The 7,500-nt window shown below is 29.0% G+C and overlaps 1 protein-coding gene across 4 annotated transcripts in view; it reads left to right on the top strand.

The window, feature by feature from the left end:
• Positions 1–7,500, top strand: part of LOC124946566 (zwei Ig domain protein zig-8-like) — a 322,344-nt gene that overhangs the window by 313,559 nt on the left and 1,285 nt on the right. The gene's annotated exons all lie outside the window — the stretch shown is intronic.

The following is a 7,500-nucleotide window of genomic DNA, read 5'->3' on the forward strand; positions in this document are numbered from 1 at the left end:
TATTGAAGAAAGAAACGTTATCACATATTAATAACATTTCGTTATGAATTAATTAAAAAGTTCTTATAGTGTAGTACTCCAGTATATACGGTAAATATTGTATATATATATATATATATATATATATATATACCGTTATGTTAATAAATCTTATATTAAACATACATTAAAGCAATTAGATGTACCTACATATAGATACTATATGTGAAAAAATTAAAAATTTTCTCAAAAACATTTAATTATTTATATTTAGGGAAGAAAAAAAAATTAATTCTCCGTCACTTTTATTTTCTAAATTTCTTTATGGAAAAAACAAAGAATCTCGAGCAAAAGTCCTCTTTTTCTTTTTTCTTCTTCTTTTTCTACTTCTTTTTCTCCTTCTTCTTTGAAAATGAATAAATTTTTGAAAAATACATATTAGTATATCAATATTTTTATAAAATATTGGAGAAAGGAAGTTCTTGTAGAGTAGTACTTTAGTATGTACAGCAAATATTATATATATATATATATTATATATAAGATATTATATATATATAAAGATATATATATATATATATATATATATATATATATATATATTAATATCTCTAATATTAAACATATATTAAAATGATTAGACGCTTACTTACACATGTATACATATATCTAACTGAGTTAAAGCAAAAAATTTTTCTCAAAAATATTTAATATTCACGTATCGAAAAACTATCATCATGAACGACAAGGAAAACGATAATAAAAACAAAAATAAAAAATGAAAAGAAGAAAAAAAAATTCATTCTCCATCCCTGTAATTTTTTAAATTTCTTTATGGAAAAAAAAGAAAAGATCGAATAAAATTTCTCTACTTCTTCCTCTTCTTCTTCTTCTTCTTCTTTTTCTTCTTTTTCATCTTCTTTGAAAACGGAGTAAATTTCGAAAGAGCAAGCTACCGAATTTTAATGAGAATGCGATAGAAAGGAGATAAACAGAGAAAGAGAGGTAGATAGATAGACAGAGAAAGAGAGATAGATAGACAGAAAGGGAGATAGATAGATAGAGAGAGATAGAAAGAGAGAAAGAGAGAGAGAGAAAGAGAGAGAGAGAGACGATTATAGAAGTTGAGGGGAACTCCGTCGTTATACAAAAGGACGAGCTTGAGATAAGACAAAAGTGGCCACGTCGTTGGTGAGGATCGAAAGGAAACGGAGAGGAGAGAGAGATGATAGGTACAACTCTCCTCTCAAATGGACCATTCACTTCAAGATCTTCTATGGAGTTGTCGACGATCTCGCGGAACGCCGATCTCTTCTTCTATTTCTTGCGAAAACGCGTAATGAGGTTGACGAGAGTCTTCTATCTCTTTCTCTGTTTCTATCTCTCTCTCTCTCTCTCTCTCTCTCTCTCTCTCTCTCTCTCTCTCTCTCTCTCTCTCTCTCTCTCTCTCTCTCTTTCTATCTATCTATCTATCTATCTCTCTTTCTTTCTTTTTTTCTCTCTTTCTTTTCTTTCTCTCTTTCTCTCTCTCTCTCTCTTTCTCTCTCCCTTTTTCTATCTCTCTCTGTCTCTCTTTCTTTTTTCTCTCTCTTTTTTTCTTTCTTTCTTTATCTCTCTCTCTCTCTCTCTCTCTCTCTCTCTCTTCCTTTCTCTCCCTCTGCTTTCTCTCTATCTCTGTCTCTCTCGTTTCTATCCTTGGCTGACAAAATTTCTTCGTGCTTGAGTACCTTTAAAGACTTTACCAACTTACGACCAGTTGAAATTATCTAACCCGTTGGTCTGATATAAACGTTTAAATGATAACGAGATGTGATCGAAACTCGAATGTTATCAATATTATTATTATTATTACTTCGATCGATGATTCTTCGTTCATATATATCGCTTAGAATTTTGCGAACGTTCTTTTTATCGTTTTTTACGAATATAATCATTTATAATAGATAAATATTTATATTGTAAAAATTTTAATCGTCCTTTCTTGTTTTATGAAATAACTACGTATATGTATATAGATAGATATATATATATATATATATATATATATATATATATATATATATATATATATATCTGATAAATATCTTCGAACGATTTTATACATAACATTTCGAAGCGTTTAATTAATTTTTTATACGTATTAAATTAGTTATAGAGTATCTGTATCAAAGTTCAAAGCATACTTTGTTTTTGATTATAAATTAATAATACATATTACCTTCACTGATTATTCTAGAAACTATAAAACATCATTAAACGTTGATGTGTATGTAAATATATTTGACTAGTGATATTGATATGAAATTTATATATATATATATATATAGCTCCCTTCAAATTCATACTGTCACACAGCATGAATTTCATTAACAAATAATCTATTTTATTAATCGCTAATCAGAAAATAAAATTAATATCATATATATATATATATATATATATATATATGATAAATTTATTTATCGCAGATGACAGATATATATATATATATATATATATATATATATATATATATATATATCTGTCAACGTAAAACAAAATTTTCATATTAATAAATATATTACATTATTCTTATAAATTTATATGTAACATACACCATAAATCTTTCAATAATTTCATTAACAATTGCGTTCTCCAATCAAAAAAGGAAAATTAATTTAATCCTATCTGTATAAGTTTAACAAATTAACCAGGTATTGAATATTAATATCGTATGTTAATATAATATTGTGCACACGCACACACATACACACACACGCACACTTTATATATATATATATAAATACATACATATATATATATATAAATTTCAGTTATCATTAGTACAAATATATTTGCATACACATATACAAATATATATATAGTTATATATATAGTTACAAAGTTGTATCAAGATAAATTAATTAAGATATAAAAATATCATCGAATAATATTAGAAGAATAAATGAGAAACGGCTTTGGTGGAATATACACACATGTACTAATTAAAGCACAGACGAATCGAGGTCGAAGAAGCGCCCGCGTGTTATAACGCCGAGCAGATTAACCATGCAGTTTTCAACAAAACTTCGGGCATTATTTCGAACGTATCCGCAGCAACAATGTAGGATAATAATAGAACGGAAGGAACGTGATGCCGCTTATTAAAGCCCTCGTGCTTCAACTTTCTCATCCGATTAACCGGGATTTGAATCGTACGGTTGCTCGAACGAACATAACAACGAACGAATGAACGTAAGTAGAAGCAAGTAAACGAGCAAGTAACCGAGAAAGCGAGCGAGTAACCATACAAACTGCCTGAGATATTAGGAGAGACAATGTCCTTCCATCTAAGTAACTTCGATCCGTCATAAGGATTGATAGTAACTAAAAGGTTTCATCAGGAAAAGTTAAATGTTACTGATATATTAATATTATATATATTATTTATAATATATATTTAATTAATTAATTATAAATAATATAATTCAATCAATTATAAATAATATATATATATTATTGATAATTAATATTAGATATGTTAATATTATATATATATATATATATATATTAATTTATAACAAGTATTTAATCGAAGCTTGTATTACGTGTAATAAAAAAATGAATAGTAAGTTTTTGTTAAGTTCTTGATAAAATTCAAGATTTTATCAAAAAGAAAATAAATAAATTTTGATATATTAATATTTTATTTATATATATAAATATAAATAAAAAAAAAAAGATATATATATATATATACACACCTAATTAAATTATGCCAACCAGTTTAATCGAGACTTGTGTTGATCGAACTTTAATCAATGAATAGTAATTATGAATGATACGACACGACTTCATTTATCATTCATAATTTATCCGTACGGACGGTGTGCTTAAAATATCTCATGATGAAACCGTTGTGCGAAAAAAAAAAAAAAAAAAAAAAAAAAAAAAGTAAAAATAGAGAAACAGATGACGGACGGGAAGATTATTTTCGTACGAACAAAAAAGAAAAAGAAAAAATGCGTCGCCCCGCTATCCTTCTTCCATCCCCCACCCCCCTTCTCCCTATCGAGTGTATATTTTCATTGTAAAAGTTTTCGCGTCGTTCTCGTCAAGATAACAAAGCGGAAGGAAGACAGTTTCGCTTATCAAAGTTGCGAAGCGTAAACTTTCCTGATCTGATTAATCGCAGGTAGGATCGTTCGCACGATGATCTACGTACTCTACGATACGCGAATACGTGGATGGTGGACCGACCGGATGAGGAATGAGGGGATGAGGAGGTGAGGTGGTGAGGAGGTGAAGAGGTGAGGGGTTAGAAGGGTAGGGGGGTAGGATGATGAAGGGATGTGGGAGTTATAGAGGTGAGGAGGAAATGTCCCTCCGAAGCACGATTTTTCAAGGGTACAGATTAGCTTCTATAAATCTACTCTTCTCGAAACTCTCCCATAGATCTCGTTTCCATGGGGGAGTTCTCGACATCGATTTTCCTACATTCACGTAGAAAACACGGATGATATATATAGTTTTTGATTTTTTTTTTTTTTTTTTTTTTGAATGACTAAATTTCTCTATAATGTCACGTCGTTATCGGGAATGATAATCTTTCAATTCTAACAATTAAATCTATCGTTTTATAACGAATATCGTTTTAATTTGATCATAATTTATATATTAAATATTTGAATTAATGATCACGAATAGAATAAAAGATGTTTTTTATAAATTATAAGCGGATACGTGCAACGAAATTAACATTACAATAAATTTGTTAAATTATTTTATTAAATTGGAATACATTTTTATATGAATTAACGAATTATATCAATGATTTGAATTAATAAAATTAAACGATAAAATTTCATATTTTTCTCTAAATTTGAAATTTCACATGAGATATGATAATACGAACGATCATCGTCAATAATTATATTATAAAAGATGTTTCTTTTGAAATTAATAAAAAAATAAAAAGGAAAATGTGTAATCTCAACCATTGGTATGAATGAATAAACGTGATCAATGACTAGAGATAAATATATTTAACTCATAGTCGCTATAAATTCAAGTCGGACTATCCAATCCCCCTTCTTTCTTTCTCTCTCTCTCTCCCCGCCTTCCCTCCATTTAATGTAACTTTTAAGCCGGACACGTAGACCGTAGATACAGCCAACGGACAGGTGATCATTTATTTATAAATCCGTCGCTGTTACGACGGCGAAGGGTTCAACCTTCACGTTTTCTCTTTAGCTTGGTAGGTACCCGCCGAACTAGTTTGCAAGCTCCTCTCGTACCTTTTCTGTTAAAGAGACACTCATGCCACAGAGCCAAGTGGAACAGAGAATAAACAGAGACTGTCTTCTAGTATGGCATATGACAATAACGTCATACGCTCTTCAACATCTATACTTCGTGACTCCGTACGAATTTTCTAGTAAGCTTTTCTATCAAGAAAATTGTTTAGGGAACGTAACTATATATGTATTAAACTCTAGTTACTCGAATAAAGCAATTAGATAATAAAAATAAATAAATAAAAATATAAATAAAAATATAAATAAACTAATACATATATATATATACATGTGTATGTGTGTGTGTATGTATGTGTGTATGTGTGTGTGTGTGTGTATACGTGTGTGCTTTTGATAATTAAATCGTTAAAAATGCAATGAGAGCTTCGCTTTAATAATACTACACGCTTACTGATCGTTCAATTCGACAACAATGAAACTGTATCAATGTAATGTCATGCTTTATGATTTTTTTTTTTCTTTTCTTTTTTTATTATATATGTATATGCGGACAAGGATAAAAGTCTTAAAATCTGTGTGACAAATTATTGGTTTCTTTTTTTACCTTTTTCTTGTTGCTATTTTCAAAAACGTACATAAATGTCGCCAATTCGTGTTGATTAAAAAGGAAGAAATTCTTGATGGGTGTTACTCGAGATTCAAAATAATAACGAGAACGTTATTATTAATAACGTATTCGCTTTTGATGGAAAAAAAATAGATAAATTATAATAAAAATCGACGAAGCATTTCGAAAAAAAATAACTAAGCAATTTCGTGAGTTCGATTTTATACATGTATTTCTAAATATCCTTGTTAATAAATGTTTGCTTAAAACTGACAACCCTCTCTCTCTCTCTTTCTCTCTCTCTCTCTCTCTTATTCTGTCTCCCTCTGGAAATAAAAGTTAGGCCGAAAAAGAAAAGTTAAAATATTTTCCACGCTCGTTCTAAGTGTACGATACATATTTACTTTACGTATATATATATATATACTTATGTAAAACAGGTAAATCGTAATAAGAATTTACGGTTAGTAGAAACATTAATATAACGTATATATAATTTACCATTATATTCATAATTTTCGTCCGCATCGTTTGTGTCGACGTTTGGAAAAAAAAAGCAAAAAAGAAAGTGGAACAGAGAAAGAGAGAGAGAGAAAGAGAGAGAGAGAGAGAGAGAGAGAGAGGGAGAGAAAAAGAGAGAGAGAGAGAAACCAAACCATCATGAAAAATATAGTGAAAAGAAGATCGAGTTATACCGCGAGAAGGAATAAATTAAAAAAACAACATCAAGAAAAAGAAAAAGTAAAAAATAAAAAAGAATAGGAAAGGGAAAATTTCCTAAAAATTCTATCTTATCTGTCATCGTAAGCTTTTCCATCTCACCCACTATGCCTCACCTCCTTCTCTCTATCACCCATGAGATAAAAATAACTCATCCGAATCTACCCATAAAACCGACCGGATTTGAAATGGCCAAGACTCCGTGGCGTAAATTTTATTTTATGACTACTTCCCGATCGAGATACGTATGAACAGAATGACAAGGGAGACAAGAAACTTCCTTCCCTTTTGGACATGTATGACGTCAGTTAGTTCAGATAGAAAATCTTTGCTGGCTTATCTTTTTCCTTTCTCACTCCATTCCAAGGAAAACGACGGAAGAACTTAAGAAAACAAGTACTTACTTACGAATAATCTCAAACACTAATCAACCCCAAAGGATATTTTATTATAATGCTATAATTCGTTTTTCCGTAAATATATCATTCGTTTAAAACTGATCAACGATAAAGTAATTAAAATTAAGTTTGTATTGTTTTCAATTAATTTCTCACAATCGATCTTTGAAAGTATCGAAACATTTGTTAACATTAAAAATTCAATTGATCCCTAAAAATGGCTTGAAAATTATATATATATATTTGAACGATAAGTAAATAAAATTAATCGGATGAAGTAACTTTCGGATAATTATCGACAGAATTATTAACTTAAAATTATATTAATCAATTTAATTTCATTATCTGTGCCATATCGACAGAATTATTAAGTTAAAATTATATTAATCAATTTAATTTCATAATCTCTGTCATATCGACAAAATTATTGTTAACTTAAAAATATAGAAATTAATTTAATAATCTTTGTCATTTCGTAATCGATCCTCGGTATTAATCGTAAATTATTTCGTTCACGATTATTTATTGAATACAAAAATTTCCTTTCTAACTATTCAAA

Source organism: Vespa velutina, chromosome 2 (genome assembly GCF_912470025.1).
Source record: "Vespa velutina chromosome 2, iVesVel2.1, whole genome shotgun sequence".
Taxonomy (NCBI): domain Eukaryota; kingdom Metazoa; phylum Arthropoda; class Insecta; order Hymenoptera; family Vespidae; genus Vespa; species Vespa velutina.